This window comes from Anser cygnoides, chromosome 3, assembly GCF_040182565.1.
Source record: "Anser cygnoides isolate HZ-2024a breed goose chromosome 3, Taihu_goose_T2T_genome, whole genome shotgun sequence".
Classification (NCBI taxonomy): domain Eukaryota; kingdom Metazoa; phylum Chordata; class Aves; order Anseriformes; family Anatidae; genus Anser; species Anser cygnoides.
Window position 1 is genome coordinate 35,369,190 of NC_089875.1, and position 13,705 is coordinate 35,382,894.

Below are 13,705 nucleotides of genomic sequence, written 5' to 3' on the forward strand. Positions count from 1 at the left end.
ATAATGCTCTAGCTGAAGTTACTAAATTTTCTCTGTCTGTATTAAGTTGAAGCAGGGATGCAAATCAGAACCTGAAGCAGCCAGAATTTTTGGTGCTCATGTAAATCAAAATTGGCAAGGTCTGCAGAATTCTAGCTTTTGGTTTGCTCCAGATTTTTTAATATTGCAAAACAGACTTCTTAGCTAGGAATCCTAAAGATGCTCAGAAAATTAAACATTTAGAGAAAGGAAAGGCTGTACAAATATTTACTTATGATATTACTGTGGTACTTTCAGATCCAGGCCTCCAAACACTTAATAGATGTACTTAACTTTAGTGGGAATACTTCCACTGAATTCTGTAGAAAAACTCATTGGCTTAAAGCTAGACACAGATGTGTTTGCGGGACTGGAACTTTATATCTTATATGACTGGTATTAAATTCACCTTCCAACCATAGCTTTAAAGTTCATTTAATAATGGGACTCCTGGGGAAACAAGCTTAGAAATAATGTATGGTCCTGGAAAAATATTTTGAGTTCATAAATAATATGACAGAGGATATTTTCAAACTTTGGAATAACTTTTGCATTGAGACAAATGTAAAGACTATTTAAAAGAAACATGAAGCTTGATTTAAACATTGGAATATATTGCAGGAGGGAAGAGAGTATGCATTTTCAATGTAATGAATCAGGTTTTGCTGAATTATCTCATTTACTGCCATCCTATTTGCATTTGCAAGGGGCTTATTTTACAAAACACAAGGGCAGAAAGGACATTTCATGCCTGAGGTGGGTTCTAATATTCTGTGAAAATGTATCCCATATATGTCTTGTATCTGACATTTAGGTGTGATCACATGCCATGTAAGTGAGAGAACTCGGTACAATAGGCCCAACTTATCTTTGCTTTTTGCCCTTTGCAATGTTAGTAACTGTGATCCAAAGTGAAAACACACTGTCTGTAAAACTCCACCAGGTCACACTGCTGCTTGCACCAGTAGAAATGACTGAATGTGGTGCAGGGTAATAGTGCATAGGACCCAGCATGTTTCTGCACTGAAACACAAAGTTGTGAATAGAAAAGGGTGAGAAGGCCATAATCCTATCTCTGTGGTATAACTGAAAGCAGGATCTGATCTGGAGCTTTCCATACTGTGCTGAAAGCTGGAGGAGGTGCTTGAGAAAGAGAGAAAAACCACAGAAAAATGACAGAAAAGCCTTTATATATATATATATATATAACAGAGAATTATAGGCCAGTCGAGAGGGAGAGCAAGGCACTGGAACTGTTGGGCAGTAGAAGCATTCAGGAAGACAGGATGCGGTACTAACAGTAAGTCATCTTTTAGTATTTTTTTTTTCAGATGATTTCTAATTTTAGGTAACAATTAAATTTAAACTTTTATGAGTTTTCTATGAGGTCAAGTGGAATATCCTTGTGTAGTTCTACACAGTTCTAAAGAACCTAAAAACCAAAACCCAGGAATTATTTTTTCCTCATTTGATGAAGTACTTGTGGAAAAGTCATAAAATGTAAGAAGACAGAGAACTGACAGGATTTTCTAAAGACTATTACAGAAACGAAGGAAAATAAATACATAAATAAATAAAAATCTAAGACCAAAAACCTTCCCCATAGGCTTCATTAAACAATGCTGGAAAGATTGCATAGAAAGATGATCATTCTCTATCACATCCTCTAATGCTGCTCCATAAGGGCATAAGCAATCTAGTCAAAATACTAGAGGTCTTTTAATATGGTCAAAGCTTTATGTTTAGGAGCTAAGGTTTTCTAATGGAAGGTTCAGGACAAACAAAAGTGCCAGATGGTATAAACAGACTAAAATTTCTGAGTTTGCCTCAGTGAGGACTGCCTGAGCAATATAGAAAGGAGGCCATAAAACTTTCACTCTAGGACCCCTTTTCAAGCTCAAGAAGCACTCTGAAGTCAGAAGGAATACATTTAAAGGCAATGAAACCCCATGCAGTGCTTAGGAAATTACAGACAACGCTGTCTAAATTAAACCAAACACTTCTCCAGCCTCTGGGGTGTCACTGGAAGGTGTGAAGCTTGTTTAAAGCTACCTTCCTTGCTAAGATGCCAAATGCTGTACAGCAAGTTTCCTATGCCATATTTCTTGACCACGTATCTGAGAGACAAAGGAACTGGACCCTGAACTGACCTAGATCTACTGGACATACTCTTACCGTCCTCCATGCCACTTCACTGTAAGGCTGAAAACTTCCTTGTAAATCCGCTCCTAATCCAGTCGTCACTTGTTTGATCAAACCTCGGTACACTGCATTCAGGACCTTTCTTCCTAGGGAAGAATGAATAATGTCATGACCGGGATTTATAAAACTGAAGTCTAAACAGTTTCTTCTTCAGTAAACATGTTCATTTACCAGTGATTTTGTGACTCCCACAATAGAATTTGTAAGATTTATATGCTTTCTATCTAATACAAATTTCTACATAACTGAATTTACAAATACTAGTTAATAAATGACTGGAAGATACTTATTTCACCTTCTTGACATGATATGCAATTTAAGAGCTGTCATTTTTGATCAGCTTTGCCTGCATTAATGATTTGATCCAAATTCACACATTTTGTGATGCCATTAGTTAATTATCATTCCAGGCATAATGCCAGTGAAATCTGTAGTTCCATCATTGATAAAGTCATCCCTATACTATTTTCTTTTAATGCATTAGCAGTCGCAAAACCCTCTCAATTACGGAGCAAGTGTATTATTGCCTGTGTCTTAATTAGCAAGCAGTGCAATCGGATCGGAGTGAATCTGCAAAATGAAACATTACAGAGGACCCCACTTCCATATTGTGGGTTTTAGGACATTTACTTTAGACTAGCACTAGTCTGATCCCATGGACTGAAAGTTTTTTAGCAGTTAGAATGCATTAAGTGTGCTTTTGGAGAATCTCCCTGCTATGTTTCATCTTTAAGGAAGGATGCTGTTTTGAATACTCCAGACCTTCTGCATGACGCAAGCCAAAGTGCACAAGTTTAGACTGTCAGGATATCCATTTCAGAAGTGTATTCCTGCTTTACACTAAAATGCCAAAATAGATGAACCTTAATGTTCAGAGATGTGGAAGACCACGTTTGACCACTAGCATCTTTTTCTGCTGCATTGTGTATGAGGTCCAAGACAGATCTGTGTGAACTAATTCAACCTGAAAGCACACTTTGCTTCAACAACACAAATGTGTCCCATAGCACAAAATTCCATCTTCTCTTTAGTGCTTATTCTTAACTAGTTTCTTCGGTCTTATCTAAAGAATCTTTGTGCTGCCAGACAACCCATGTTAACAAGCCCTTAAGCAGCCTCTAACAGAGCTACCACCACTGCCAGAATAACAGTGCTATTTAATGTGTAGGTGGCAGAATCAGGTTCTGAGGGAGATGTCACTGAGCTTTAAAGGAGTGCATGATTGAGTCATCAGTCAATCCCAGATTGTCTGACTTCAACTCTTACCTTTAAATACAAAACCATCTTTCTCTTTAGTACAAGTACTGTGAATTGGGACTTGTCACAGTAACAGCAAATACACTTATTACGATCTTGTAATTCAACTTTCTACTTTCCAGTTGCCACAGGATTCACAAGAGATAAAGTTATGGGCAACAAATACCAAATAAATGAGTAGCGGTTTAACAAACGATTATTGTCTCACTAAAGAAGAATTTTTCCTTTCCATAGCACTGTAAAAGCTTTACAGAAGCTCCTTCAGATTTTATGGGTGAAACTCTGAGTAGTGGGTACTTAATGTAAGTCACCCTACACAGTGTTTAAGTGGCTGTATTTCAAAGGAAGACAAATATTGATGATTCTGCTGAGGATTTCATGAACTATGTATGAATCTGTGCAGAGCACAGGTTTAGGTGCTCAATTCCATCAGAGAACTCAGAAACAAAGTGATTCTTTCAGGGCTGCAAGAATATAAAGGGTTCATGCACAACTTGTGACTGACAAGCCAATACGTGAATTAAAATAAATGGAGATACAGTAAACCTTGGTGGAACAGATTAGTGTCAGGTAATCTTACTTTAAAACGCCATGACTAGTATCAGTACACTGTTTGGATTAAGACATGATTTTTTTTAATATGCAGAGTGATGTCTGTATGTTTGTGGCTTTTTGAAGAAGATGAATAACAAGAAGAAAAGAGAGAAGAGAGAGGAAGAGGAAGGCAAAGTTGAAGTGCAATTGCATTGTGACCAGATATCTAAACTATAATGTTTCCTGCTTAAGGATTAAAAAATCCCCACTGTAGACTGTGGTGAAAGGCTACTATATGATTCTGATTTGGTAGGAGATACAAATAACAGTGTAGACAAATCTACACTGGATAGTATCACAACTAGTATCACAACTAAATGAGTGGAAATCAACTGGAAAGCAAACATATCTTACAAACAAATACATTTGGGGAAACATAATCTGAAACACATTGAATTCAACAGGAATGAATCACACTGAAAATGGAAAAGGACTATTTGCAGGGAAACAGCAATACCGAAAGGACTTCTGTAAGAAAGGAGAGATATATTCTTTGTGTCAGCAAAGGCTTGATATGCGTACTTATACAAGATAGGCACTGTAAAGGGAGAACACAGCAAGATGGAAGTGGGGAGAGTCTCATGAAGGCTTACTACATTCATGAGATATCTTTATGGGGGACATCTGCTCATCTGTCTACTGAATAAAGAAAGGATATCAACAGTCTGAAAAAATGAAAGACTAGAAAATCTAAAATTTTCTAAAATTTCTAAAATTTCTAAAATCTAAATTGTCTTCATCCCATTAATATCAGTAGTCTTCTGAAATCAATAACACAAATATCATGAGCAAGCCAGGCACAGTTAGACCTGTAAGGAGTATTTGTAAGTTAAACTTAGATTTTTTAGGTAATATGCTTTACTGAGTCACTGGACTGGGACTCAGAAATACTACTGATAATATTTCCAACTTCCTGCCTACAGAATCTTGAACATGCTCATTTCTCTGTGCACTTCCATCCCTTTTCTTTCTTATATGTTTAATTTGGAAACCCTTTGAGACAGAAACTTATTCTGGCTGTGCAAACACGCATAGGCAAGGATAAAGGGACGTGGTTTTAAATGGAATTTTCTAGGTACAGTTAGTGCACATCAATAAATCTTGAATATAAGCTTTTAAATATTAATTTGCAATATAGGTTACTTACCTACCATCAGTCAGGTCTAAACTCCATTCCTGTTAATTTGGGTCTTTTGGTTTTAGTCACAGAAATACAGTTTGAGAATCATGATGTTCATCCAAGAGGGATATTTTGTGATTGCCTGGGTTTGAGTAAAACACTGTAACTGTTCCACTTAGCCATAGCTGTAACTTTCCACTATAATTTTGTCTAATATTCTATTATCAGTTTGCTTATATAAATGAAATAGTATGCTAGTAGTAATGCCCTATCAATAATTACACAGAAACCAAACTTTCCCAGGAAGTTTATGAAGTGTAAGATTCTGTTAGGAATGTCCCTAAAATATTCCACTAATGCAATTCAAGTAAAACTTTTAAACCAGAATTACCACGTGGCATTGGACAGCTGTGGTTAGCACAATGCGGCACAAAATACTGAATCCTGAAGGAGAAGATTGCTTTGTCAGCCAACTGTAGAAAGCATGAATTTCCACAGAGGCCCAACAATATACTGGATAATGGAAGATTAATCTTTCAGAACTGCAAGCCAACATATGCAGTCAGCATGCAGACTAGCATATATGTTGTAAGCACTGCAAAAGGAAAGAATTTTCAAAAAGCCTGTCCTTGGTTCTTTAAACACCATTTTTTGGGTAAAATCTTTTTGCAGCTTTTCTATCAAACAAGTTCGAGAAACATGTTGCAATTGGCATTTACAATGTCACTCACCATTGACAGCCACCTGATCAAATGGTGGATATTTGAAGATGCTTTTACTAAATGTCTCATGACACATTGAAATTGCATTGTTTGGGTGATGACAACTTTAGAAAAGTCAAGTTATCTTTTTAGTTATATTTGCAGTTTCAGTGAGTTTCTCTGGTAGTTGCTTAATTACCAAACAAAGTGGGCCATCTACTCCTTACTTGGAGTTATGCTGGGGCTCACACCCCACCAAAACCTCATTTAGGTCTGTTTTCTTCTCCTCTACCCCTAAATGACCCCATTAGTTCACAGAGCCTTACCCTTTCTGCACTAACTTTTCATCTGACCCAACTCCATCTAATCCAAGTTATGAGCTTGTCTCCACACCTCGCCTTCTAGCATTTCTCATTTCCACTTAAACAAAACATTTCCTAAACTGAACTGCTGGGGAGGGATTCTTTGTGCCATGCAAGAAGGCTGGAAGAGCATCAAAGGGCCCCAAACTATTGTATCTGATGAGCGATCTATTCCAGTGTTTAATCATCTTGAAGTTGGGAAGTCTTTCCTCATGTTTGAACTGAATTTCCCCTGCTGCAGTTTAAGCACATTATATTTTTTCTTGATCACCAATAAACATGAAGAGCAATTCCTTTCTACGCTTTTCACAGCAGTCTGAAGGTACTTAAAGGCTGCTCTTGTGTCTACCCTCAGATCCCTTTTCCCTAGACTAAACAATCCTCATCCTTTCAGTCTCAGGTCAGATTCTCTAGACTTCTCATCATCTTTGCTGCTTTGCTCTGGTTCATAGCTTTCTTAAAATGGGCAGCCCGACCTGAGCATGATGTTCCAGATGAGGTTTTGCCAGAGCTAGCTGGGAGAATTACGATGCACAATTCAAAGGTATGTCTTGAACACGTTATCGCATCCTTCATTATGATCTAAATCTCCTTGCCCTTTCGCTCACAAACGCCATCTAGCTGTTTGTTCTCCATCTTTCAAACCTGCAAGTAATTATTTTAAAGTGTACTACTTTGTGTTTGTCTTTACTGAAACAGAAGTTATTTATTTAGTATTTTATTATTAAAATATTTTTTTAGTCATCCAAGGCACTAGTAAAAACCACATAAATGCTGATTCACAAAAAGTTGTTTCTAAAGATGTATTTGTTATAATCATGTATTTTGACAGACAGGCATTAATAACTATCTTTTGAGTACAATTTTCTGACCAGTTTTCCATTCACCATGTATTAGATTTGCTTTACCATACATCCCCATGTGGCTTACCGTTTACTATTTCTCCAGTATCCACAAGGCCAATAGCCGATTTACAGAAGGAAGTTAGATTAGCGTGATGTAACTTGTTCTAGAATCACTGAATCATCTAGGTTGGAACAGATCTTCAGGATCATCAAGTCCAACCATCCACCTGACCTACTGAGTCCCATCACCAAACCATGTCCCTTAGTTCTATGTCCATGTGTCTCTTAAATACCCCCAGGGATGTTCAGTCTAAATTTGTTCTGGTATTCACTTATCATCCTGCAGAGTTCTAGTATTTACAAAGACATTTTTAAAACCTGTTTTGATATTCTTCCAAGACACGAAGTTCAGCCAACCTATCTCTTTTTCAAAGAGCAACATCATGGTCTTTTTCTGTCAGACCGTGGAGCACAACCCAAGGCCCCCTTTGAGGACTTTTCTCGGCTTCCCTTGTTATAAGTCTTGGCAGCACCAGTACCACAGGTGGTGGCACAGGGGCACACTGCTACATGTTTTATGCAGACAGAAAACACATCACAGAAAATACACTTCATATTCCTGAGTTGCCCAGCTACGACTGAGCATACCTGAGAAGGCTGGACTACCCTGTCACTTGTATTCATAACCTAAGGGTCCTTCAAAGTTCCTCCACAGGTGCAGTGATCCTAACGAGAAGACCACTGCACATCGAGTTGCTGGTGAGCAGGCTCAGATGCTGCACGTGCCCCTTGCATGCAGAATAGATGCGGCTGGCTACTTTTAGAAGAGAGGCCGGCAGGCAGCTCCTGCTTGGAGCTGGTGATGATGCCACCTGCGTGGCCTTGCCTATATCTAAAACTGCAGTAACAAGTTCTCATGTGAACATCCTTTTATTTGACAGTAGAAATGATGAATAGAACTTTTTTTCTTTTATGAAATACAAGTAAGAGCTTGAATGACCTAAATGGGGACACCTTTCTATGACTAGGATCTATGCAGTGTGCTGTGCCCTGACTGGAGGCCTGGTCAATACTGCACAGCTAATGTTCCCAGCATGTGAATTGAGATAATATTACTTACACTATCCTCCTCTTTATAGCATTAGCTCTGATAAATGGCATTTTAAGCAATAATTTATAGAGTCGGATTGTCTTTCCCAAGGGGATCCTAACAAACCAGCATCTCCCGGTGCAAAATACCATGTACCAAGACAACATCCAAGTGCAAGTCATTTGTCCCTGTGCAGATGCTTAATGTCTCTTGTCTTACCCAGTTTTCTAACTCCCCATCATGTCAGAATACATCTTTTACTGTGGTTTTGAGGCTACAGAGTAGCCTAGCTTAGTTTAAGGATAACCCCAATAGTGGAGCAGACTAAGGCATTTATTTACCCCTTCACATTTCAAGGCCAGGCTGGATGCGGCTCTGGGCAGCCTGCTCTAGACGTTGGCAACCCTGCCCAGAGCAGGGGGGTTGAAACTAGATGATCTTTAAGGTCCTTTTCAACCCAGGCCATTCTATGATTCCATGATTGATTCTATGATTTATTCATTTGCCCTTCTTCACAAATCCTCAGAGAGAGCAGAATGTTCTCTGTCTTAAGTTATAATTTATCCTCTTCAGTTTTGCATCCTTTCATAGGGGATTTCCCAGTTCTTCTTGTGTTTTTTGGTGGGGTTTGGTTCCAGGCTTTCCTAATCAAAGACTACTGAATTATCTAGTAAGGGGTATAAAATTTCAAATGTATGAGAAATATATTAATTAGTGTGCTACGTTCTTTGCTACAACTATGTGCATGTGTAATGTGTTCCCATTGGCCTTGTTCTGTCATTTTTGTGTTGACAGAAAAAGGAAATTGAGCAACTGCACCTCTTCATTTGCAATCATTAAACTGCTCAGCTTTATGTCTGTATTGACACTGAGTGTCTAAAAATGCAGACAAGGATTTGACGGATTGCTTGCAAAGGCAAGGCAACCTTTTCCAGTGTCCAGTACTGCAGGTTAGAAAATATACTCACCTGCATAAGGACTGCATGACCAGAATTATTGTATACCTGACTTAGCCTGTTGCCAAAATAACTCATCCTGCCTTACCATAAGCTGCATTAGGAAATCCTTAGAATGTTTAAAAAAAATTAAAACTGATACGAATCTGGTTTATAGACCTATCTAACACAAGCCACCAAATAGGAAGGACAGACATACATAACCCTATCTCTGTCGTTCACATCAGCAGAAAATTGCACGCACAAGTAGAGTCTGTGAATGAGCAAGGTTCCTTCAGCCACTCCTCTTCTCATGGGTTTGGGAAACTGCAGGATTGTTTGTTTCCAGAAATCTCTAACAACATCTGCTTTATAAAATTTTTTTTTTTTTTTTTCTTATTTTAATCACTTTCATTGCTTCTGTGAGTACTAGCAACCCAAACAACTAGCTGATTGAGCTTCCAAAGCTAAAACATATGAGTGAAAGGATCCTTCAGTGGCTTGTTGAAATTTGTTTTAAATATGTTGCAGAATGGCTCTTGAACCTTGCCTTCCTTGCCAGGCTTCTCGGAAGACTTCCTTGGGAGCATCTACCAGATTCTGGGAAGAGTGGTAATACCAATGGCAAAGGAGAGACTAAACATGAGAGGCAAGAGAAAAAAGGGCAATGAAATGAGATCCAGGAGAGACAGGGAAGGCAATGACTATATCTAGACAGAGTTTCCTTTAAGCAACTGAACTCATGTTTTGGGATTAAGTACTAAAAAGCATGCTCATATCTTTTATCTTCTCACTAATCCATCAAGATAGCAACTGGCAGAGCTAAAAGTCCACTTCCCTAGCCTTTTGTGTCTTTTTTGTAATTGTTGACCTGTCTTTCTAATGGTCCTTTAAAAAGGTAAGGTGTAATTTCCAGAGAGATATACACAACATACTTCAAGTAATCCCCTCTTGCCCCCCCCCCAAAAAAAAAAAGTTAAAAAATACAGAGACCACAGCACTGCTGCAGAACATGAATTGATATGAGAATAGACTACTTGGAAGCACATTTGCTCATGATTCTTGCTGATCTCAGGTTCGAGGACAAGGTGACGGGATGAGGGAAGCTCCAAGCTTTCCAAGCTGTTAATTTATTGTCTGTGAGCAATGCCAACAACTACGTGCCTGTGAGACTTCCACATGAATAAAGCATGATCGAGAGACACTCCCGATTCTCTCATTTTTTTCTCTGTGTAAGTATGAGAGTCCTGTTCTTGAGTGCTAATACAGTTTTTCCAGAGAGTCAGTGCACAAGCAGGGGCTCAAGAGCTAGAATAGACATTATAGGGGGTGCAGAACGATTTAAGACTTAGAGGCTGAGCCATCAACAACAACAAGCCAAGCTGGACAAAGAAAAAACGATGTTGCGGAAAGAAAGACAGAAAGACACAAAAAGAGAAGAAGGTGATGAGAGAGGAGCACTGAAGAAAATGCAAGTCATGAATATTCATGTGACTAAAGCAAATGCCTGGTGGTTCACGCTTATGGGATCTATTGAAAGAAAGCTCTCCTAATGACCAACCTATCCTCTCCCCCCTTGTATCTGTGCAGATTCCCAGTGCTTTAATTCCCATTATACCACTTACCTGTATTACAGGCACGCCAAAGGGCTTTGAACAGTTGCAAGGAAAGTATCTGATGTGTGCCAAATATTATCATTATTAGAGGAGACTAAATGTCAAAGAGAATAGTCATCCTTTTCCATTAGACAGTGTCCCTGCAAGTGCTCTGTGATCACGTCAGACTCACAAAAGACTCGCCCCACGGCCCGTCATTTCAACTGGCCTACAGCAGCTTTGTGGTTAAGGCACTCCAGCTCATCTCTGTCGCTGACTTCTCACAAAGCACAAATTTCTCAGTGCCTTAACTCCTCATTTGTAGAAAAGGAATGTTCTGAACAGGCACATCAGAAAGACCAGCCCATTTGTGATGTGCTCACACAGTCCATGTAGTGTTGTACTTAGGGGGGAAAAATTCTGACCCTAAGCAACATCTCTGTGAGGCAGGCAAAACAGATTCTCAACCCTCTACTCCTGTCAAGTGCCTACATTCCCCATTACCAGCACAGATGATATCTGTATCTAAAATTTCATGGAAGTGCATTAGAAAAAACGTGGACGTGGACAAGATTAACAAATACCACAGGCTGAAGTAATACACACAATTATCTTGTTGGAAAAGAAAAAATAAACACAATTATCTGAATAAAACCAGAACTTGCAATACTGAGATAGGAGGCATACCAATTTTGATTTGAACGAGTTACCAATTCAGCGCTCGTATATCTACTTAAGCTGTCATAACATTACATGCTGTGGAATATATTATATATATTAGATGGGTCAGATTTAGGCCACTTCCTTCCCACATACAAAATAGGAGGTGGTTAAGTAGTGCACAGATTTTAAGCTTGTTCATGGCCTCCCGTAATCCTACTCTCAGCAAGTCCTGTAGTAGGAGCCAAAAGAGGAACAGAAGGAATCAGAAGGAATAATTTACATTTTTCGTTATTACTGTCTATCATCCTGATGTTCTCAATGCTTTCCTCTGACAGAAGTCCTTAAACAGCCAGGAGTGCTGTGGAGCAGATGACTTAATCATTCGACCACGTGTCACGCTCTCCAGATGTTGCCTGAGATTCTCATGGACTTACTACACGCTGTTGCAGTCTTTCTGCCACTCTGTGACCCCGCACGCCAGAAGTATTAGGATCTGATCTACTGATCTGTAATCTGCAGACCAGCCGGCTCCTGTACGCGATGCTGGGAAGCAAATGCGAATTACATCTCAGCAGAGCTCAGTATTGAAAATAAGAATATAAGATATACCCTACTGTGCTGGACCAGTATTCTGCCCCCACCAGCGGCCGCAGGAAATGATAACTGGGAGAGCTTGCACTGTTGGCCACGATCCCCCTACTACTGCTCCTGTGTCCGCAGTCACCGGTTAAGCAATTCCTGCCTGGTTTTCCAGGCACTTCCAATTCCTTTTAGCATCTGCTGTCTGCCTCCAAAATTTGTGGCAACAAATGTCAGAACTTGACTGCCTGCTGTGTGAAAAAACATATACCTCCACCTGTTTTAAACCCATTTCCTACTAGTTTTAATGGGTGACACCTAGTTTTATACTGAGGGATTTGGTGAGTTAACAGCTCCACATCCACCTAATTGAATGCCTTCACATTTCTAACTGATCATTCCCCACTCAAAATCAAAGACTTAGACCTTTAAGTCTCTCCTTGCAATGCAGCTGCTTGAGAATCTCCATAATTTCTCATCTTTTTCTGCACCTTTTCAAATGTTACTCTGACTTTTGCAATGTGAGATCAAACTGCACACAGTACCCAAGACGTGAGTACAAGATTTTGTACTGCAGCAAAATGGTGCTTTCTGTTACGTTCTCAATGCCCTTTCTGATGATACTTGACTTGTTTGTGTGTGTGTGTGTGTGCATACTCTGGGACTGATATTGTATCTTAAAGTGATGATTTCAGAGTATTGCCAGTGATGTCTGCAAGATCTCTTCCCTGAGCTGTACCTGCCAATTTCAAGCTCAGCATCCTACAAGCACACTTTAGACTATTTTTCTAAGATGAATTACTTCACTTTTTTTAATTATTATTATTTTTTTAATGCTGAAGCTAATTAGACCTTTTTTTTGTCCACTCAGCTTTGTGAGGTCTTTCTAGGAACAGGCCCATCAAAAGGCACATTCCTCAACTGGAACATGCAACTGCAACTGCATGAGATCCCTCTTGTCACTGGGCCACTTCCAGCCCACAAAGCACTTTGCAAACACATCGCTGCTACCTGAACAGTGGCTCTGAGGTGCTGGGAGAGCAGAAAGTTGAAAACTGCATGCCTAGGAGGGATTGCTTATTTGCATGATGGTAAAACTGGTCTTCAGCCATTGCTGGAATGACTAAAACATAAAATGCTTGCATTTGCATCTAAGTAGTTATGAATTCATCTTTAGGATCAGAAAAGGAAAGAGTTTGCTTATCTGAACAGCTATGAGAACTCTGCAGCCTAGTGAGGAGTTCACATCCCTTCTCCTTCACTGGCTTCTATGCATTGACAGCTGGTCTGTCAGCTCCTTTGACCATCTGGTTTGTTTATTCAGTCCTTTGGGATGTATCTTTCATGTCAGGCTATTCCTGCCTCAGGGGCATCAGAAACACCAATCCCCCTGCTATGTCCAAGAGGAGTGAGAACACAGAAAGCTAAAGGAAGCATCCTGGTTTTTGTAGTGTAGTACCAGGCAGGCAAATTAATTTAATGTCTAATGACAAAGCCAGACTGCCTCCCTGTTTTCAAAATTTCCCCAATATAAAATGGATTAAGCAATGACAAGTAGCAAATAAAGATCTGCCATGGGCCAGGGAAGACCTAAAGTCTGAATGTAGAGGGAATGTCTTGTGTTGTCTGTAAGCCTCCATCGAAGGGCTGTCATGAGCCAGAGAAGTGGACACCTTCAAATCTAAGAGCTAAAACTGTAGTATACAAACCAGTTCTTCTGATGGGCTGTGCTTTGTGTGCTGCA

General features: G+C 39.5%; 1 long non-coding RNA gene across 1 annotated transcript in view; it reads right to left on the reverse strand.

Annotated features, from left to right (window-relative positions):
• Positions 1–1,316: 1,316 nt before the first annotated feature.
• The window catches only part of LOC136790378 (uncharacterized), a 35,000-nt gene continuing 22,611 nt past the window's right edge, over positions 1,317–13,705 (reverse strand). Inside the window, exon 3 of the long non-coding RNA XR_010830229.1 lies at positions 1,317–2,306. This is a non-coding gene — a long non-coding RNA (uncharacterized lncRNA). The remainder of the gene's footprint in view (positions 2,307–13,705) is intronic.